Source organism: Squalius cephalus (assembly GCF_949319135.1).
Source record: "Squalius cephalus genome assembly, chromosome: 2".
In the NCBI taxonomy this organism is placed as follows: Eukaryota; Metazoa; Chordata; class Actinopteri; order Cypriniformes; family Leuciscidae; genus Squalius; species Squalius cephalus.
The window spans coordinates 54,427,070-54,451,342 of record NC_137123.1 but is presented as its reverse complement, the minus strand read 5'-3'; the positions used below and the strand labels follow the sequence as shown (position 1 = coordinate 54,451,342).

Below are 24,273 nucleotides of genomic sequence, written 5' to 3'. Positions count from 1 at the left end.
CTTGGTGATATTTCAAATATGCAGCTTACATAATTATTTAGAAAATTAATTATGTAAAAGGTCTAGACTTTTTCACCTTTATATATATATATATATATATATATATATATATATATATATATATATATATATATATATATATATATATATATATATACACACACACACACACACACACACACACACACACACACACACATACACAGATATACATATATATAAAATCTAATATATTTGATTTACCCAAAAACCCAAGAAATCTACAAATAGTCAGTTAATAAGAAGAACAATAGCACATTCTGAACTGTATCAGCAATATTTCAATATGTGAACAAGTTTGTAAACAGATTAATGCTCTGTGATTGGCTTGGTCTCTGAGCTCTGATTGGACAACAGCTGGCAGGCTGATCCAGTCCTTTCAGAGACGGCATAGAGAGGGCCCTCAGGACAGCAGATTAGAGTCGCTTTAAGAAGATTCAGCCGCTCACTAAGCAGCACAGTTTAACTAACACATTCAGTGTGTGTGTTTGTGTGTTCATAAATCTGATCGTATGTTAAATATGCATTTGTAGCTTTTGTCAACTATGTAAAAAAAGAAACTTAATGAACTTAAAGTTATAATGCACTCTTAAAACTAGGTTTCATAAGGGGGGTTAGCGGTGATGCCATGTAAGATGAATTCTGTTTACTTTTCAGTGAACATTTCATGTTTTTCTCAGTGTGAAGAACATTTTTAATAACCTAAATAACCTTAAAAGAGAAGAACCTTCACTATAAAGCACCAAGATCTATTATACACTGTCGAACAAAAGCTGTTGCTGTCACATGCACACTCTGGACTTGGTCCGTCCGCTCAGAGGTCCCATTTGTCGGCCACATACGTCATCAAGGATGTCTTGATTCAGAAAAGTAAGCATTATATAAAATTGACTGTTATTCCTTGTAAAGCATAAATTGTTGTAATTTCCTTATGACTTTGGAATGTAGTGGCCAACAAATACAACCTCCTGAGGATGCAACCTTCGAAATGATACACTCTACAGTCACCCGCTCTCACACACCTGCAGCTTAGTACCTTCTCATTTAGACTTGTATTTAAACTGTTCGCTTGTACACTGTCTAAAAGCTTAATAATGCTGCCTTCGGAAAGATGCATTCCAAGGCATGAAAGCATGTCCGAATCCAATGTCAGCTTTACTACCTGTCTCCTGAGATACCTTCATCTGATCGATTTTTGAAGGCAGCATAGATGTATCCTTGCTGCTTTTGATATTCCACAATCCTGTACATTTCATTCGGTGACAGTTAAGCTAAAAAATAAAGATAACGTCTGAAAGTTGCGGTTGGTGGTCAGTTTGTGCGTTAATGTTTTCTACTTTGGATGTCATGTCAAGTGAGAAATTACTATTGTATTAATTAAATTTTTTCTTAGTTATCACCTTTGCTGTAGAAACTGTATTAAACCGTCACTCTGCCTCAAACTCTGCCACAGCATGTCCAAAATTAGTTTTGTAAGACAACTTCATGCGCAAACCCTCTCTGCAAAGTCATTGCCTGATAGGGCAGTGAGGCAACAAGTCAGGTTTTTAGACACAGCCATTGTCTTGCCTTGTTGTTTGTTACTTGTGCTCATCTTTTTGCTACTGTTTGTTGGAAAAGACTTGAGTTTTTGTTAACCGTTTATGGACTATCTTTTCTGTGTTTATGATATAAGTGATTCTTTAAACTGTGTTTTGGAATTGCTTACATGTGCTTTGTTTTTTTTAAATTTTGTAGACCTCTTTCTTGGATAAAGTTTTGTTGACCTGTTTTTATAAGTAACCTAATTGTCTAAGTCCCTGTTTGAGATAGATTTACATGTGAATACTTACTTGTGTGATCTTGGAACCATGTTCTGTGTATGATCCTGATCTGTTGAAAAAATAATAAAGGACTTGCCTGTATATTTACCACATGCTACTCACCTGTTTTATTACCTTGTTTTGCAGTAAACTCCCACAACTGGGTTCTTCTCCATCTTCTGTGTTGGTGTGTCGTTACGGTCACTGGGGCAGCAACCTTTTAAAAGGTACACAACTTTCAACCCGATCTCATGGGAAAACGTAAGTATTTTACGAGGTGGCAATTTTGTATGAATTCATATGATTTGATTTGTACAAAAACGTAACATTTTCAAACTAATCTTATTATGAAGGACCACCCCTAACCCCAGCCCTAAACCTACCCGTCACTGGAGTTTAAAAAGATTGAACGAAAACGTACTAATAAGATTGTATGAATTAGCCCTCAATTCAGCAAAACTTAAAATAGTTAGACAGTGCAAATAGCGATAGACTCTTTACACTATGTAAAAATAGCATTATTATTTTTTTCCAATAAGTGTACATAGTAGTTATATACTTTTCACACCTCAGTATTTTAGTACATTATAAAACAGTATGCAATAACAACATATTGAGAGTAAATTATTATATATTTTTTATATTATATAATTATTATATTTATTAAATAAATGCCGCCTTATTGGGACATTAAAGTCCTCCCTGCACCTTCCCCTACCCGATAAACACTTTATTATTAAATAACCGTCAGGCACTTTAATTCCACTTTTCACATATTTTCTACATATTTATTTAAAATAAATGCCTTTCCAATCTGATATGCGATGGGAAAAGGGAGGAGAACAAATTTGGCAAAAGGCATATTCGAACTTGGGTCGATCGCGTCAAAAGTATCTGCAACATGCCTTACTACAGGTCACATACATTTTTTTTGTACTTTTGTCTGGCCCAACCAGACATTGGTGGGCGGAGTTAGTGTAAATAGCCTTGACTATTTGCACTTACAGTGTAAAAATAGACACTCCCGAAATAGTTACGAATTGTGAGATTGAATTGGCATATTATCTTAAAGAAGCATATTAGTGTACATATTGGTCTATTTTGAAAGGGCACTGCCCCAGTGACAGATTTTGTAACACTAGATTTATTTCTGAGAGTAAAAAAATATATATTGTTGTTGTGTTGTAAAAAACTGCTGTACTCCCAGTACATAATAGCATGTGTGAGGGAGTGAAGACATGTAGGACTGATAAAAAAAGCACAAGCTGTAATGAGTTATCATTATAGCGATTGATTTAAAATATATATAGGCCTATATTATTAATTACACACCCTGATGTTCACGCAATGTTATACTTGGAAAAACAGTTAAGTTTTGGGACTGGTTCCTATAACATATAATCCAAAAATCACCATGGCGACAAAATAAAAGGCTATGTGCTTTATAATGAATCAGACTGTAGACTCTTGCTTATGCTAAAACACAGAGCTCGTCACAGAAAACGTGGCAGCGAGTCAACTCTGTGTCAACAGATAACAAGCTCAAACAGCCAAGAACACAACTGTCAGTTATTAATTTTAACCAAAGGCAATCACAGCAATGAAGGTGCCTGACAAATTAATGGTTATAGATGCCAACATGAAAAAGGAACATTAAAAAAAATATATTCTGGGGAATTGTCATTAAATGACATGTTGTTTCTTTAGATATTTAGTAACTTTAATGTGAAATATGGCAGACTGTCTTTTTTAAGGGAATGTTTCTTTACTGTTAAAAAAACTAAACAAAAACATAACTGTCAATACACTTCGAGATGTTTTAATTATATGCTGTCGACTGAATATACAGAACTAAATAATTTGTCTTTACAAAAAGGTCCTCTAACATGTTTCATTCTGGAAAATCATGTTCATTGAGGCCGCCAAATAAAAGTACAGTCTTAGGGGAAGTGCTATTTGTAATAATACATAACAACATAATAATACAACATACCCCCCCAATCCAAGCCCCTCTTTTGTCATAAAGGTCAGGACTATTTCTCACTGAAGTCTAGCTAGAGGTGCCTACGTGGGGAGCAAACAGGACGCGAATGCACTGACCGTGAGGAGATGTTCATTGCTGAACTATTATTCACCCAGTAAAAGCCCCAAACTAATTTGGTTGAACAGTATAATAGCCTACCAAAACTTCCTCAAACCCTCTGATTCAGCTGTTTTGTGTTAAGACCCGTGTCAATGTATTTGTCCTCTGAATTAAATTACACAGGAAAGATAGAAGAAGATTAGGAGCGAGTTTGTGCTGAAATCCAATTCATGATTATTCTGTAAAAAAATAAGGGACTCTGTCTGTCCCTCTTTTCTGTATATCTCAGTATACTATATCTGTCTCTTCTATACCCCCCCCCCCCACCCACCCACCCCCCTATTATTTACCTCCCCGTCTCGTCTCTTTATATCCCTCCATCACTGAGGTCAACCCCCCTGTGTAGGCCCTACCATCTGTGACTGGATCTGCAAAATTCCTGTTATTTAAGTGTGCGCAAGCTCTCTCTCTCTCTCTTTCTCTGTGGGTGTGAGTATAATCTTGCCAAAGCCTGTGTAAACAGGACTAATGCATTCTAAACTTTGGAGTCTGGTGTGAGCCATAGCCTAATCCCTTATAAACCTACATTTGACAGCTTTTCCTGCTTTTTCCTGTTTAGATCTCTCTTTCTGAACGTGACATTTTAGCTCTGTTCCAAAATCTTGTGAGCTATCCTGCTGTGTACTGCCTACATAGGTGGTGTTCTAACTGAAATTGAACCTTTTAAGTGACATTTCATAGGCTGCATCATTCAAATAACATTCCTCTGACGCACAGGAGACTCAACACACATTTGATTCCAATATAGTTTGGTACTAGCATGTTGTTAAGCTAATGGCACAATATTGTAAAAAGCATACACATACTTTGCACAGAGAAACATTTACTATTTTAAATGGCCATTTTTGGTATTGAATAAATATTTATTTTTACAATTAACATTTCTCCCACTTTCTCTACCATCTTGGATGGATTCTTTTTTTTTTTTTTTTTTTTTTTGAGCTTGTTGCAGTGTGTTATGGGATTCTTAGTGAAGGATGCATGTATGTGGCTTCTGGGTGGTTATTTACTGGTCCAAGTCAAAAGAGCACATATGTCTCAGTTTTCTATTCCAAAGCAGGTCTAAATCATTTAAATGTTTGTCCATTTTTTACATTGAAAGAAGAATAAGACAGAAAAGTAATAGCACACCTCTCATCATACAATTTGAGATGTCATTCGTGTTTGTAGCAGAAAGTAGCCATGAGTTTAATGCCAAATTGTAATATTTAAGGTTGCAAAGGGTGAAATTTGCCTTTGTAAGCATTGCCAATTACTTAAGTATTTAGGCCCTGATATACTTCAAGTGAAATCAAAGAACAAACTGGTGTGACATTTTGAACAAAATCAGGCTAAATCATTCGTTTGGATTATGTTTTCGGGAATTTGAAAGAGTTTGCCAAAGCAAACTTTTCGGAAAACACCTTAGAACTACCATTGGTCATTGGCGATTATGTAATAGGTAGGAGGCTCCACCTTCTATCGTGAAAATCTTCTCAGGTTCATTTCTTCTGTTCAGTCCTTTGAGGTCAGACTCAAGTAAAAACATTAAAACACTGGAGAGCTGCTCTGCTGTAATTCTAGCTGAAAACGATACTTGCACTTTATTCTTGTTTAAAGCTGCTTGCTTTAAAACAATATATTGTATACATATATATTATTATAAATATATGTACTGTGATCCACGTCACTATGATCAGATGCTTTCTTAACTGTTGTTGTCTCACTGCTGGTATTTTAATGTGTGTTTATTTTGTTATTAAAAGGAAAGTATGCAGCACACATATACCAAGCAGCAAAGGGATTTCCAACTTCTCTTTACTCCTGAGTGAATATTGAAAAAAACTTTGCCATGAGTATATTGGGGCCTTTAGTTTAGGAGTAAATTTATGGCTATTTTCTTTTTAAAAATCAGCAGTAGCAGTGAGAAGTAGAAGTACGGTAACAGGTGTTACTTTAGAGGATCTTGCTCGCATACACAGTTACTCACCCAACACACACACTATAGAACAGACTGAAACAAAACAGGAAAAAGAATAGGAAAGCATCCTAGAATAATATCCAGTGAGAAACTGAGCAAACAAAATGTGTGTGTGTGTTTGTGTGTGATCTCTCCTAACTGATGCTTTTGTGGTGTAAAAAATAGATTTGCTCCCTAGTGCGATGACCCCCACGGTCCTTCAAGATTTTTCTGTTGGACTCTATGTTCTTAACTCTAACTGAACACACACACACACACACACACACACACACACACACACACACACACACACACACACACACACACACACACACACACACACACACACACACACACAGCACAGCACAGTTCACTTACACTGATTATGAGTTAATAGAAATCTTAAAAATATTGCATCTGGATTGACTCCAGATACAATTTACTGGGGCAATAAAATCTCATTTTTTCTTTTCCTACAAGAATTTAACATCGTTGTGTACTGCTTAAACTGCTGTACTCCCAGTACATAATACAGTGTGAGGGAGTAAAAACATGTAGGACCACAGTCATTATTCTCTGATAAAAAAAATAAAAAAAAGCACGGGCTGTAATGATTTCTATCATTATAGCGATTGATTTAAAGCTTGTTACAGTGCGAGATCGTTTAAGCCAATGAAAAGAGTCTGACTAACGGTTAGGAGTTCTCAAATTGACACTAAAAGCTCAAGCCCTGGAACAGTTCATGTAGTCTAAAAGCCAGCAGTAATTATAAACAGAGACTGCACTCTCTCTCTCACACACACACACACACACACACATTTACAGTCATTGGGTTTATTTTCTTTTGTCTGGATATGAATCAAAGTAGGAAAAAAAATATTTTTGTATCATTTTCTAGTTTCTAGTGTGATTCTTTACTAGACTATCGTCCACTAATAAACAGGCCATTCTTTACCATCAAGATTTCTATACATATATAACTTCAGTTTTCATTGGCCTTTACATATCATGCAATTCACAATTTTGCTCAATAGGGTAGGCTGAGTCACTGAACAGGAGTGGGATGGTAATCACAATTTACCATCACAATCTCAATCATAATTTCTCTTAATGATTCATATGCCTTAATGATATACCCTTAACTTGTTTATCGAGTACATATCTGAAGACATGTTCTATTGTATTTATTGCCCTCAGCAGTCTGTTGCTAAATGATGAGTTAATTTCTGAATTGAATATTACTTTTTTTTTTGTATTCTCACAAGAGGTTATGGACATTTATGTCATGGACTTTTTAATGTGGCAAACAACCCAGTACCAGTGTTTTAACTTCAGAAGAGTTAGAAATAAATCTGTATTCACACTGCTATTGGGTGACCTGCTGGCCAGGATAACCTTGTACATGGCTTGAGTAATTTTGAGTAATTTTGGTTACATTTTGTTATTAATTTGTTTTATGAATGTATTTTGGTGTGGTTTTCTGTCCACCTCGCCTAATCATGAGCTTTGCACACCCTGGCAACCTCGTACCTTTCCTTCCAAATTGTCTGGCCCACTCTTAGAGCCCTATGTCTCATCTTAGAGCCGGAGTCAAACCTGCATTCAAGAGCCATTAATGGAAACTAAAAGTATGAAAATCCTTCAGAGTCATAAAAACAGCTAACAACAAAACTGCAACGAGTTTTTCGAGAGCACCGGACTCCTTCCTGTTCTAATATTCACACAGTTACTCACTTACACTATACGAAAACATAAAATGCTCAGCCTGGACAAAAACACACACAACAGCCATTTAGGCAAGCTTTGATTTGAATAAAAAGAAGAAAAGATGGCTGGAAAAGTCCTTGCCTGTAAAAACAGGGGTTTGTGATTGATAATGTTTTGGGCCTAAAGGCGCAAGATCAGCAGTACTGGCCTGGGAAAAGTAATTTTCATTAGTGTAGGACAGGAACGATAATGGAAGAGTAAAAACACTTGCACACTCACACCAGCAGTAGTAGGAGTCACTTCTGCATGTGACGTGAAACATTTTAGAGTGGGGCAGGCCAAAAGGACAAGCCCAGCTTGAACTGTCCACATAATGACACAAACAGTGAGGGTACCATCAACATGACATGCAGACTACACAAACTTGACACATGGATGAGATGAGAGTGTCATTAGCCAGAGATTATGTGAGCAGAATACTGCAGGTGGTATATAATGAGGGGTTTTACGGCGTAATGGATGTTGAAATGACAAATAATACCACAGGCTAGTCTGTATCTCAAACGGCTTCTGCTCAAGGGTACAGCAGATAAAATAGTGTGGTGCCAAAAGACGACAAACCAAAATCCGCAGGAAGAGTGTAAAACAAGAGAGAAACTAATGTGAACAGAGTCTTATTTGTATAATCTTTCTGTAAACCAAGTTATTTTGTTCACCACAGACACTAATAAATATACAGACTTTCTCTGGAAGAGATCTTTTTAAAAGCATCCCCTAGTTTAATAAAACTACAACAATAAAGACATTAAAAAAAAAAACTTAAAAATCCCAACACATTTTTTATTTTTATTTTTTTTATAGTTATGTGCGTCCGAATATATGTGCGCAGGTTTGTAATTCCCTACAAACCAAGCCTAAACAAAGTACTGGTCTTTCCTTATAAATTTTGATACAGAATTTTATTTTGTCACTTCGGGGTAGGTACGCGAAACAAATTTTCCCGACAACGCTTTATCTGGAGTGGTAAAGGGAGAGATTAGTTGGCACTTCAGCACTGCGTTGTCATCGGGTCCAGGCGAAGGTCCTTCGTCAGATCTGGATACGGCCTGGATCCGGCAGGCTGCGGGAAAACCTCGGGATAAACAAAGACACTAAAATTAGCGTAGATGCCATTTTTCTTATGATGTAACAAGTACATCAGGATTTATGGGAAATGTTCCGGGTTCCGGCTGACCTAATCTATGCAGCCTAACATTGCATTATAGAAGTCTATAATGTATTATGTGAATGCTAGGTCAAAGAGATGTGTCTTTAATCTAGCTTTGAACTGACAGAGTGTGTCTGCTTCCTGGACAATGTTAGGAAGACTGTTCCAAAGTTTTGGTGCTAAATAGGAAAAGGATCTACCGCCAGCAGTCGATTTTGATATTCTAAGTATTATCAACTGGCCGGAATTTTGAGATTGCAATAGATGTGAAGGACTATAATGCGTTAAGAGCTCGCTCAAGGACTGCGGAGCTAAACCATTTAGTGCTTTGTAAGTAATCAGCAATATTTTAAAATTTATGCGATGTTTAATAGGGAGCCAGTGCAGTGTTGACAGAACCGGGCTAATATGGTCATACTTCCTGGTTCTGGTAAGAACTCGAGCTGCTGTGTTTTGAACTAGCTGTAGTTTGTTTATTAAGCGTGCAGGGCAACCACCCAGTAGAGCATTACAATAATCTAGCCTTGATGTCATGAATGCATGAACTAATTGTTCCGCATTTGTCAATGAGAGCATATGGCGTAAATTAGATATATTTTTAAGATGAAAAAATGCGGTTTTACAGATACTAGACACGTGACTTTCAAATGAAAGATTGGTATCAAAGAGCACACCCAGGTTCCAAACCGACGACGAAGACTTAACAGAGCAGCCATCAAGTGTTAGACAGTATTCTAGGTTATTACGTGAGGAAGTTTTTTGTCCAATAATTAGAATCTCTGTTTTTTCAGAATTTAGAAGTAGGAAATTACTAGTCATCGAATTTTTTATATCAGCTATGCATTCTGTTAATTTTGTGAATTGGTAAGTTTCGTTAGGTTTTGAAGAAATATACAGCTGAGTGTCGTCAGCATAACAGTGGAAGCTAATTCCATGTTTCCTAATAATATCTCCTAAGGGTAGCATGTACAGAGTGAACAGCAACGGTCCTAGTACTGAGCCTTATGGTACACCATACTGAACTTGTGATCGATAAGACATCTCTTCATTTACTGCTACAAACTGATAACGGTCAGATAAGTATGATTTAAACCATGCTAATGCAATTCCACTAATGCCAGCATAATGTTCGAGTCTATTTAAAAGAATGTTGTGGTCAATGGTGTCAAATGCAGCACTAAGATAAAGTAACACTAATGGAGAGATACAACCACTATCGGATGATAAGAGCAAATCATTTGTGACTCTAACGAGAGCTGTCTCGGTACTATGGTAAAGTCTAAATCTGGACTGAAAATCCTTGCAGATATCATTTCTTTCAAGAAAGGAACACAGTTGTGAGGATACTGTTTTTTCTAATACCTTAGACAGAAAAGGCAGATTCGAGGCCTGTAATTGACTAATTCTGTAGGATCATGTTGCATTTCCGAGTCCTGTAGTTCCAAGTCTTTCTAGTAGCTATCAAGTCTGTTAGCGAGCTAGCTGCATAACTATGGACTAGGATTAACTCCAAGGTAGCTAAATTGTGTAAAGCAGACAAGGTTTTTTAAGATAATCGAGCAGTAATAATTCCTCCGTAAATAATCTAGCTCTACTGTTGGGTCATCTCTGGTTCGCATTGAAAACCATAGATATCACAAACCTCAAAACAACCTATCACACACTTTTGTTGTTGTTAGCAAAAGATGACAGCTGTTACTGTGCGTTCACACCGCCATCGGCGAGAGCGTCAAAGTGCCCGGAAGTCACTGAATGTTGAATTTTTTGAATGTTGAGTCAATGAATTTTGCCGCTCTCGCCGGCGGCGGTGTGAACGTATAGTTAGCCTAGCTTAGACTCGTAACACAAACAGCTGACTCGCCGAACCAGCTGGTGGTGTTGATTGACAAAACTACAGGGTAACTTAAAGACACAATTAATTACATGATTATACAACCATTGTATTCAAACAAATGTTGAAAATACCTTTGATGGAGTGATGGAATGAACACTGCACAGACGTGTATACTGTGAAGGTTGCTTATCTCATCTGCGGTTAGTGCATCCAATCGCACAACAACTCTCTGGCATGTCGTTTACACCTCAAAACACCAACTTTTGTATAGTAAAACTGGCGACGTCCTGGCAAGATCCTTGATTAGTTTACTGGGTTTCGTTGCTGGAGAACGACGTTCTTGCCCGCCAGCCAGTACTTGTGACGTCACGTGCAAAGTATGAATAGGGTTGAAAAATAAGCAGATCTAGCAGCTTTTAAAGCCTCTCTGTAAGTAATCGAGCTCTCCTTCCATGAAATCCGAAATACCTCTAATTTTGTTTTCTTCCAGTTGTGCTCCATTTTCCTGGCTGCTCTCTTAAGGGCCTGAGTGTGCACGTTGTACCACGGCGTTGGACTATTTTCTTTAATCTTCTTTAAGCACAACGGAGCAACTGTGTCTAAAGTGCTGGAAAAGAGAGAGTTAAAAGTTTCTGTTGCAATATCAAGTTCTTCTAAGATATCTGGGATGCTGAGATGATGAAACTGATTAGGAAGATTATTGATAAAGCAGTCTTTAGTGGCAGAAGTGATAGGTCTAACATATGTATAACACGGAGTCGGCTTTGCAGCCTTGGCTAAATGTAATTTACATGAGACTAGATAATGATCTGAGATGTCATCGCTCTGCTGCAGAATTTCAATGGCATCAACATCTATTCCATGTGATAATATTAGATCTAGAGTATGATTACGAGAATGAGTAGGTCCTGACACATGTTGTCTGACTACAATTGAGTTTACAATGTCTTTAAATGCCAATGCCAGTGCATCTTTTTCATTATCTATGTGTATATTAAAATCACCAACAATTAGTACTTTATCTGCAGTCAATATTAATTCTGATAGAAAGTCCAGATAGAAATTCTTTGATAAAATCTTTATGGTGCCCTGGTGGCCTGTATACAGTAGCCAGCACAAATCTCAAACATGATTTATCGTTTGCACTATATATTTTTACATTAAGCACCAACACTTCAAAAGAAGTATATTTAAAACTAGATTTCTTAGTGGTTTTGAAAATATTACTATAAATTACAGCAACACCTCCTTCTTTGCGTTTCAGACGAGGTCCATGTTTATAACAGTAATCTTGAGGGGTGGACTCATTTAAAGTAATGTAATCGTTTGGTTTTAGCCAGGTTTCTATCAAACACTAGGTTATTATCTGAAATGATATCATTAACAATGAGTGCTTTTGGAGTAAGCGATCGAATATTTAGCAACCCAAGCTTTAGCATTTGCTCATCTGTATTATATCTGTTTTTTATTTGTTGAACATCAATTACATTTTTAACCTTAGATGGGTTTGGACGTTTTTTTGGATTTCTAAATTCGGGGAACAGACACAGTTTCTATATGATGATATCTAGGTGAAAGAGGCTCTATGTGATGGGATTTATCTGACCTTGGTGACGCGAGGCCGCTAGCAGACAGTCGGTTAAGCCAGTCTGTCTGCTTCCTGACCTGGTGTCCAATTTGTAATTTTTTATCTCTAAGACTATGAGCCAAATTACTAGAGAGAAGAGCAGCACCATCCCAGGAGGGATGAATACCATCTCTTTTCAACAGGTCAGGTCTGCCCCAAAAACTTTTCCAATTGTCTATGAATTCTATATTATTACACGGACACCACCTCGACAACCAGCCATTGAGTGAACACAATCTACTAACTATTTCATCACTCCTATGAACAGGAAGGGGGCCAGAGCAGATTACAGTGCTTGACATCGTACTTGCAAGTTCACACACCTCTTTAATATTAATTTTGGTAATCTCCGACTGGCGGAGTCAAACATCATTAGTGCCGATGTGAATAATGATCTTAGAGAATTTACGATTAGCATTAGCCAGCACTTTTAAATTTGCTTTGATATCAGGTGCTCTGGCTCCCGGCAAACATGTGACTATGGTGGCTGGTGTCTCTATTTTCACGTTCCGTGTAATAGAATCACCAATAACTAGGGCACAATCAACAGAATTCTCAGTGGGTGTTTCACTGAGTGGGGCAAATCGATTTGTTATGGTAATCGGAAAGGAAGAGTGTTTTTTTGATCCGCGACTAGAGCGATCCCTCACTGTCACCCATTTGCCTGGCTGCGCAGGCACTAACTCAGCCTGAACCGCATCATGTAAAGAGTTCACTATGCTAGGCGCATCCAAAATAGTATTTAAAGCTCTAGCACTCTTACTATCCTTAATTAAAGTTTGGATGCATGCCTCTAGTTCTGAAATCTTCTCCGTCAGCCTAACTGTCTCCTTGCATTTATCACATATAAATCCTATATTGCCGACAGAGAAGGCTATGCTAAACATGTGACATGAAGTGCAGGTGACAATAACAGGACAAGACATTACTCACCGTGTTTGTTGACTGATTCTTACTCACCTGGGCTTTTTATAAACTCAAAGGCGCGGGCGCGCGAGAAAAAAAATACAATAAAAATAACCAAGCCAAACACTCCGAGAGTTGTCATGACAGAAGTATGAATATGGTAATCATTCAGTACCATAGAATTCAGTAGGATGGTAGTATTATAGTTTGACACCATGGTACTTTCATTGTACATTTTGGTAAGGGACAGCACATTATGAGATGCATCCAGCTGGCTCTTAGGACTGTTAGAGAGCAATGGTGACCTTTAAATGTTGGATGAAATATGTTTTGGCTTTCTAGTAACACTACGTAACTCTCAGCATGTTATAAAAGATGTGAACTAAAGAGCCATCTGCACTACAGAGTCAGCACCGTGTGTCCATTCTTAGTGAAGGTGGCATGCGTGTATGTGTTTGACCATGAAGTCATAGTGAAAACATCATGCCTGTCTGCTTCCTAACAGCTCTTCCCATCAAAGCATATTTCCAGTCTCAAAGGAGACAGAGAAAGGAACACACATGTACCTGAAGGAGCCATTCCTCTGGGCAAGAAGAACATCTACATACTAAAGCAGCACTTACATGTTTTAATGTATTTACCAGCAATACACACACCTTGAACAAATGCAAGATGGCATATGGAGAGCTTGTATCACCAGGGATCTGTAGTAAAGGCATGTTAAACACATGACTCCCATGCTGAACATGTTCAAAGAGATCTACTGCCCAGAGCTGCATTTTCCAAAAGCATTGTGAGCCAAAGTTGATCATGGAGACCATTGCCATCAATGTTCTAAACGATCAACTTGACTCACAATGCTTTTGAGAAATGCAACCAAAAACAGATTACAGAGCCTCCTGCTACATGACTTGAAGTTTTAACTTCTGTTCAGGATGACATATTACCCACGTCCAGCCAAGCAGAAAAAAACTGTACCCAAGACGACACTAAGAAAAAAAAACTAGTTTCCTCTCATGTTGGAATGTCCCACTAGAACTGCACCACTAGGAAATGTTGACTTTATTCCTCTGTTTTTACAATTCTTTCTGCAGGTTCCTTTTTCAGTCTTGTCCAAGATTGGAAGAAGAGGACTGGAAAACCCTTATGCCAAAGGACTCCACAGAGAACACACAAAGACAAGAAACTGTCTTAAAATTGGCTACATTTACATGCACATGTATCACCTATGACAGAAGCAATAAGAGATTTCCCTTAGATACATTACTAGCTGAAGTCATACAGTATCTGCGGCTTCCAAAACAATTACATAGACAGCAAAAAACCCATTGTTAATCAAAGTAAAATATTTAAGCATCTTTAAAACAAGATAATTTCAACTCAAAAGCGAAATTTCATAAGTGTATAATCTCTATGCCACTAGTGGCAACAAATGGAATAGCAAAATGGAATAGCTGAAATTGCTGTGTGTGGCTGATCGGAATGAAATATTCTTTTAATAAACAATACAGCATTTTTTTTTTATATAGTGCTACAGGATCACGGTGTTTAAACTTTCTTGGGAAATCAACCTACAAATGGCTTACTTGCTATACTCTGCATATTAACCAAGGAGGAGAAAGCATAAACAAATAATTAGATATTACTTAATTACACTAGACTGAGTGTATTAATATGCTGCAAAAAAGAGAGCATTTAATTAACTTTACATTAAAACACTGAAACTCATATTTAGACATATAGTTATATACTTATAATTGAAAATAGGTAGGAGCTGTGGTGTAGCTGTGGAGCTCATGTGGGCAACACGAGATCACATCCAACTTGTGACATTCTTCAATCCACCTTTTCTTGTTCTTTCTGTATTATTATATCAATAAAAGTGACAAACAGCCAAGAGCTAATATCATGGTACTTTTTAGAAAGTGAGATGTGGAAACCTTGACTGACAATGACAACAATCAGTGTTTTTCAGCCTGTGGTCAAACACATGCATTCTATCATTCACTGTCTCTTTCTGTTGAGCAAGTTTGTTTATGAGGGACTGATGGCAAACAGGCATCACCCTGCTAGTGCATTAGACTGAAGACATATGCCTGTATAATGAACACAGCTCTTTCACCAGGACACTGACAGCATGCAAGAGACGCAATCCACCCTCACATTCCACATAAATAATGCAATCTACTCTCTGCTACAGTACATGATAAACAGTGTGGAAGAGCCGTCAGATGAACATACAACAAATGCGGGACTTGAAAAATGTGCCATATTTCACATCCCGCTTCATCAAAGCTTAATAAACATCAAGACGAGAATTTGTTAGTGTCTTCCTTCCACTTCACAGGGTTCTTTACAGTAAAAATTACTTTTAATGAAACTCTAGAATAACTTGATTCAAAAAAATGTTTGATGGGAAAAGAAATTCAATTACACAACAAATGTCCTGTCTCAACATTAAAGGGCAAGTTCACCCAAAAGTCCAAACTTTACTGTGAAACAACATCTTTAGAAATGTATATTCATATAAGAATCTTGAAAAAAAAAAAAAAAAAAAAAAAATCACGGTTTCCATAAAAAATATTAAGCAATAAACAACTGTTTTGAACATTGATAATAATAAGAAATGTAACTTGAGCCCGAAGTCAGCATATGATTTCTGAAGAATATTAGACATTAATTTATTTTACTCAAGACTAAAGTAGTGATGCTGAAAATTCAGCTATGCCATCACAGAAATAAATTACATTTTAAAATAGAAAACAGGTATTTTAAATTGTAATAATACTTCACAATATGACTGTTTTTACTGTATTTTTTTTTTTTTTTTATCAAATAAAAGCAACCTTGGTGAGCATAAGATACTTCTTTCAAAAACAGTAAAAAAAAATCTTACGAACTTCAAAATGTTGAGTGGTAGCATATTACGTGTTTTTAATCCATGTAATAGCTTTGCGTGACAAACAGAGCAAAATTTAAGTTATTTACACACACACACACAAAAAACTGGTTTGACAGTCATGATCACGATTGCTTTCATTATACAGTAAAGACTAGCTTGAATCTGTATTAAATACACAATTCTACACAATTCTACACAACAAAGAAAGTCATGCAATTCTTTTTTAACACAAAAGAGTGAAAGATGACATAATTTTTATATTTGAGTGAACTATTCCTTTAACAATCCAATCCAATCCAAATAACAATCCAAAATATGCCAATTGTGTGAATTCTGCTAAATAAATCAGGTCATTCCAAACAAGCACAGATTGTACACAGGCACAAGACTTTGCCTGAGGAAGCCACAAAGAAGCAGATGCCACTGAGCGTGAGAGAGAGATTTGGAGATTTTCTGAGTTCACCTCGAATCATCTTTGCAGAAAACTGTTCATTTTAAGCTGTCCAGGTTGTAGGCTGTGCTTAATGACAAGAGTTATCTCCCATGAGCACATGGTGCTTGGATACGGCTTAAACACACAGCTGAACACTGAATGTTGATGATTCCGAACCGAAGGGTGATGCCAAAGGTTAACAGCTAATTTACTAGAACACGCACATAAATGTGCATAGTCTAAAACTTTCTTTAAACCAATGGCATCAAATCATGAACATGTTTCTAGATTACAGAACCATACAAGCCTGGATCCACAGCAGGTCCCTTGAAGCTGGTCTTCAGGTCTATGAATGCCAAATCAGGTCTGTTCCAACCTCTGTGCCATCAAACATCTGCTGTTGAATAAACATTGTTTACCTGTGTAATCAATGTGGGAGCATTGAGAATAATAATAATCCAGATCGAGTGTGCAGCCAGTGAATCCCAGAGTACACCCTAGAAATTCAATGAGACAGCATCAAATCGCATGCTACTCCTGGGTCTGCAGTTGCAAAGGTAACCTTCAATCACCTAGAGTCGAGAAGAGACTTTACTATGACACACAGATGAACAGAAGTCTCAACAGACTGTTCATGTGGCTCAACTGGCAGAGTGTTGCACTAGCAGTTGCTAATATCATGGGTCTGATTCCCCGTAAAATATATGTTGAAAGTACTGTCACCTTGGATAAAAGCATGTGCTAAATGCAAACAACAACAACAACAACAACGTAAAGCTGAAATGGAAGAGAATACCTAGGAGATCTATGAAACTTATAGAAAGCAATCTGTTAGCATGCTCATTGACCTCAAAAGACAATTTTCTCATGAACATTCAGTTATGGACACAATTGTTTTTGAGGCGTAAATACCATGTGACTAATCATGAAAATTATGTCACAAGTTTTCTTATATCGCCACACAAAAGCATAAATTTGCACTATTAACAGTCTTTAGCATTGTCACAGGTAGCAGGCAGGACAAAAAATTAAAAAAATATAGCGCAGATGTATTGCTAGTCATTAATAGAGAAAGATAATATTTTCCCCCAAAATGTAGTTTTATCTGAAAGGGGTAACTAGCCAAAGTAAGACATGCTGCTGCTGTACAATATTGTAGTATGTGAATTATCCATACCAGATCTATACAGGTGGAGCTGGGGAAGGTGGAGGGTTTCTGAAAGTGCGCTGCACTGCTAAAGGCAAATGCTAACTAAGTATTTGAAGGTCGAGCTCATTGGCTACTGATACAGCAGGAACCAATCAGCTGTGCTCTATAGAGAAAGATGTGACTGTAAGCAGTATGAGTTAAGGACCTATTATCCTGCGCCATCTAGAGTTTCATGACAGAACTTTGTATTTGCAGTCTTTGTCTACTTTGCACATTTTTTTTAAGTTTTAAGTATTAAAAATGAGTATCGGCCATTAAAAATGTTAAACTGAAAAGCTCAGCATGTTCTGTTGTTTATTGATGACAGTTTGCCTTGATCAAACACACACACAAGCACATAAACCAAGACAATGAACAGCACCATGCACAGCTTGCTCCTTAAACTCAAGTTTTATGCACCATCTTTCACAGTTTGGTGCAAAAACAATTTGATCAATACTTGTTTCAGTTGAAACGCATGCTAGAATTTTAGCCTGCAGATTCTCTGGAGTGGGAAACACACACAGTCCGAAGAGAGAGCGCACACACACACACACGCACGCACGCACACGCACGCACGCACACGCACGCACACACGCGCACACACGCACACGCGCACACGCGCACACACGCACACACGCACACACACACACACACACACACACACACACACACTTAAAGAATTGAAAAAAGAAAGCAAAAAAAAAGAAAGAAAAAAACCTATTTCGGAATCTTTATTGTAATAATGTAGAGGATTGAATTGTGCTTGCTAATCTGATATGGGCACTATCTGCATTGTGCATACAATTGTTACAGATGTTACATTTATTAAGTGTTACAATTATCCCTGCTTTTCCCTACTTATGGTAGCAAAGAAATTGTGACCACAAATTCTACACAGATTTTACACTGTATAACTGTTCAAGAAGACTGTTCACTTTACAAGTTGGTTAGCCAGCCTATTCTTGTCTAAGTGAGCAGTTCTTGGCCAGAACAAGCAACAATATGCACCAAACTTCATGCCAACAATCAAAGGTGTTGTTTGTAAGGCTACATCTGAGGAGGCAACCAACAATTCAAAATTATAGAGATACACTTTTAGGAGAACTGAAAGATCTATTCCTGTAAAAACTCAAGCAATCGCAATAAAATTATCATTATCATCAGACACATTTTTCATATTAACATAATGCACCAAAGATGTTCCCAAATGTATTGTGTATTTTCATACCCTCCATAACTAAATTTTAATTTGAATCAATCAAAGATTTAATGACAAGATTATGAGAATATACAACAAATAGCTGAGCATTAACCTTGTCAATAACAAAGTGTCTTCATTCCATGCTAATGCCAGCTAATTTCCTAGTTTATCAGAAGAACACAAGCATACATTAACTGTGAATGCATTATCTACTAGCATACTGATGTTTGAGTCGGCCACCATGATTGTTTTGCTACAAGGGCCTCTAATGTTTGAACACGTGCCATACAATAATCTTTATCCTGGAGAAGCGCACTGGTGCTGTAGTGCCGGCTAGCACGTTCATGTTAGCAAGCAGCGGGTTCGCGCTGTTGCGTGCAAATCACAGCCCGAGGCCAATGAAAGAATGACAAAGGTTAACAGTCCCCCAAGGGGAGGGGAAGGGAAAAGAGAGCAAACAGGGCAGAGGTGAAAAACAACCAAAGAGGCAGAATGATAAGAAAAATGAGCGGAAACAAAACAGGGACCCTAAAAGGGATGATGTGCTCTAGTGCGTATAACTCGTAAACACACGCACATAAGCAAGAGCTTACAATTACAATAAACAAACAATTACACAAGAGCACATGCTCTGAGATGGGTCTGCATGCAAATAACTGATTCTTTAATATGTCTACTCAGTCTACTCAACTGGGCGTTACACACCGGGACTATAGAGTGGTGCAGGGATGGCGTTTTTGTAGGCCAAACCGGAAGTTAGCATCACACTGGTTTTCCATTGGCTTTTGGATTATTGCAGAAAATAAGGTCTATGACTAACCAAAGCTTATGATTCTTACATGCTTTGTTCATCATGATAATCTACACACAAAGTCAAAAGTGTGTAGTCAGAAAGTCAGAAGTCAAAAGCTACACATACTGTAAACGAACCAGTTGCATGACTTCATTGTCACCATCATCAAGCTTCTGAAAACTCTTTAAGAACATTTTCCCTGAAAGTTAGTTAATACACTCTAAAAAAGGATGATTGACCTTTCTTGCCTGCACAATTTTTCTGAAATAATGCTAGTTAAGCTAAATCAAGCTGTTAATTTTCATGCCAATGTACAAAATTATCAAATTAAAGTGCCTGAGCTTGACAAGAGCATATTTATAAATGAGCAGAAAGAACACAGGGACCTTAAAATGGGCTGGTGAGCTCTGGCATGTAACTCTCTCTCTCTCTCTCTCTCTCTCACACACAACCGAGAGCTGTGCAAACAAAGTGAAATCTAAAACAATTACACAAGAGCACACGCGCAGAGATGGGCCTGCACGCAAATAACTGACAGAAACATGAATGCGAAAAGAAATCCGTGCCACTTTAATCCTTTAATAGGTCTACTCAGTAACACACAAACACAAAATTACTGAAGAAACAAACAGATCCTCAAAAACGCTCCAAATTGCTGGCACAAACAAAGCCCTTATCACGCTAGTTTAAAAAGCTCTTAAAGCATCCTCATTTCTTTCTCTCCCTCGCAGACTCATTAGTTGGATAACAGAAGAAGTGCGGCTCCCCCAGTTGGCCCTCTATCCTTGTTAGCGCCTGCTGGCCACTTTCCCCTGTGTGTTCGCAGAGCGATCTGCTAAGTGAAGGGAGAAAAAGCAAAAGTGGCATTCAACAAATTATTTGACCCCTCGGGCCGCCCTCTAGTTCAAACACAACATTTTTAGGAGCACCGTCACCCTACCCCCCCACCTCGCACCCTGCTTGCGTAGCACCCTGCCTGGGCATCAGGTCTGATCTCTCTCCTGCCTGGGTCCTGGAGCGTTATTAAGTGAGAAGACTGTGGTTGATTGTAGCCCGTGGCACAAAACCTGCCCTAACATCTATATGCACGCTGCGAATGGCCTACTTCTACTCCATCAAGCTCTGTAGCACAAATGCACGCTCACATAGACCAAATAACAGTTTGTGCCAAGCTCACGTCACCTTGCTGTTAATGTGACCTAACACTGGCGCAAGAAAGAGAGAGTAGAAGACGCCGAAGGGAAGAAAAATGTTGCCATTTAATGTTTAAAGCTCTGTGTGTTTATAAGCGTGTCTGTTTGGGTGGGTTCATTTAAAGATACAAATGTTGACAGGTTTGTTCCAGCTGACGAAAACAGGTCAGCCAAATTATAGGGTCAAAGTAGTCAACCAGATGTTTTTAACCAGGTCAACCTAGCTTAGCCAGGATAGTCCACCAGCTCTAAACAAGATAAGCAAACAAATAAACCAGCTTATGACCAGTTTCGTGTTGAAAACCATAGCTACAATTAACGGTGGATACACAGCATGACGCAAATTATGGCAAATATATACAGATGTCTTACTGAATTTCAACAGCATATTCAACACTGAGATTATTTTAAAGCAGATAGCAAAAAATCGAACTAGAATTTTTTTGATTTTGAATCAAAGAACCAAACAGACAATTTTTTTGTAAGTTACTTCATTGAGTACAGTAGGAGCCATATAAATATATTTTTACTAACCAAGCTACAGAATAAGGACAACAATAGCTATAAATAAATGGCCTAAAATAAATAAATAATGTGCTTAAACAGCCAAACTGGTATGACTGGTTTTACTTTGTGAAACACAAAAGATCCTATTTTGAATAAAGTTTTGGTCATGCTTTTTAATGTAATTACAATGAACAAGGAATGGAGCTTTCAAACTTCAAAAAGCACCATGACAGTATCATAAAAGTGATCTGTATGATTTGTGTGCTATTATAAGTTTTTGAAGTTTTCTGTTAACCGCCATGACTGGAGAATTTCGTCAGTGAGTTAAACTCACTGAAAAGTGAATCAGCCTAATGTGTGAAAAATATCTATATATCAATGAGATCAGTTTTGTGAAATGGTTCAACTGATTCATAGAAAAAGTTTTGACAAAAAAAAAAAAAAAGTATGATTCATTTTAGTGAATAACACATTTCAGTCTGTTCTAAGCTACCATATGGCTCCATAAGACATTGAATATTGCACCATGTCATATGAATAACTTTCATATTTTTTTTCCCTGACAGAATACTCTTTAAAAACTCACATTTTGTGAGATTTGAATGACACAATTTTACTTTTTTTTCTTTTTTTTTTTATGAGAAGGCTATGACTGATTTTGTGATCAGAAACACATTCACCAACAGCACAGGACCTCCTCCATCTGAATTATCAATCTTCATACACACTTAGCTCTCATTCTCTTTGTTCATGTTTTTACTCTTTTGAAAGCTCTAACCCATTCCCAGAGCGAATAAAAGCCATCTTTAATTAGACTACAGCAACTCTGAATATTCCATTTTTCTATCTTCCTTTTCTTCTCTTGTGTATTACACGGAAACGGCATTCATAGCACTTCATTAACCGTATGGACCATGTTATTGTACATCATTAGCGGAGCGGGATGAGCAATTCTTCACACAAGACACACAACCATATGTGATCTCTTAAGTTGAATAACAATGAGCAGTTAAACCATTTATAAGTTAAACTAATCAAAAGGTTTTTATTGCACACGAATGGATCCTTATTTGTGCTTGATAGAGCTTTTAGAATTCTTTAAGTCTGAGAAAAAACAAAAGAAAAAAAACTTCACCACCGAATGTATTTTGAAAGAAATGTCGATTTTATGTCTCATTCTCTCATTTCTGCTACTGAAACCATCATTTCCTTCCCTCAATAACGGTGCCCACATCTCCCCTCGACCATCCTCAATAACCTCAATTTCCCACTATTACTCTGTCAAAAGCTCCCAGAGGATGACAGCGGAGCCGAGAGCACGGGAGCAGGTGCCACAGCATCTGAGGGCACAGATTTCTCATGTCGAAATGACCTACAGTGAGGGCTAGCTCTGTGACGAGAAACAAAAGAGAGACGAAGAAAGAGAGGCTGAAAGGAGAGAGGAAGCTATCATATGACCGAGTAGGGTGGTTAATTTGCTCTAACAAAACGGAGAGGCCTATTGGGGCTCAGACAACCCTAGTTAAGGGAAGACAGAAAAACTTTGTCTGTGTGATGATCTGAAAACAATGTCGTCTTTGTGTGCTCGGATGGGAGCCTTTAAATGCAGCTGAAGAGCGTGCAGGCAGAAGAAATAGCGATGAGATGAGGTGAAAGGAAATTATTAACATCCAGAGGTGGGGAGGAAAGCAGCAGTGTGCCGTGAATGCAAAGAACACAGTGTTATGTTGTCATAGTGATCTCACACACATTATTCAAACAGCGCCGAGAATCATATTCGAGAATAAACCTTACTTAAAATATCATGCTAATTAACATATGAATCAACCTTTTCTTTTTTTAATCAAACTTTTCTCTTTATTATCTTATTGGGTTTCATTTTCATTTAAGGACATAAAAAAACATTTTCATTTCCCCGTGTTTTCTAGTGAAGCAATTTCACATTAATTATCCATTGAGATTTAAATGGTGACACGTGAACTATATTGGCTATTGGTTAACATTTTCCGATAGACAGCGTTGGCTACGTGATGTCAGTGGAAGAGGAAAGTAATTTTGGAGGCCAAAAAAGTGATTACATTTTAATGAAAGATCAAGATTTTTTTCCCCATACATTAACATGATGCACGAGCAGGTTGTGATGGATTGTGGTATTAGTTTGTTTGTCTCTCTCTCTCTCTCTCTCTCACACACACACACACACACACACACACACACACACACACACACACACACACGCACACGCACACGCACACACACACACAAATCCTCCTGATAAAAATTAAGCTGTTCTTTTTTTCCCCCATTGTATAAATTATCAAGTTAAAATGTCTAAGCTTGACCGTGAATGTCTGGTATAATAGAAAAGTTACTGAATAACAGAAATGACCCAGATATTAATAACGGTGGCTAATGTTTTAAACAAATGCACACTCCGGGGGGAAATTTCAATGAACGATAAAGAAACTGTTTTGAAAAGTTTTTATCTGTAAATTAGAAGCACTTTAATGATTATGTTCATAGGAAAAATAAGATTAGTTGTTTTATCAAATGTGAATGGTATACCTCATTAAAATAATAGAAAATAAATGCTCCGCATGTCTGCCTGATCTCCCGAGAATCAAATTTAGAGATTGCAATGAGTGTGAACAGTGTGTTTTATAATAATGAAAGCCTCATGGAACTCATCAAAGGATTTATTCTGAAAACCCACAGTGGAACAAATACACACGCACACACTCGATCGGCTACACACACACGCACAGGGGTTTTTAATTACTCTTAGTCACTGAAATTGGGATCAGTGTCTAAACTAATCTTCATGCATGTCTGGTTCAGGATGTAATAT

General features: G+C 37.5%; 1 pseudogene across 1 annotated transcript in view; it reads left to right on the top strand.

Moving 5' to 3' along the window:
• Nucleotides 1-24,273, top strand: part of LOC307149455 — a 426,481-nt pseudogene that overhangs the window by 92,051 nt on the left and 310,157 nt on the right. The window lies entirely within an intron of this gene.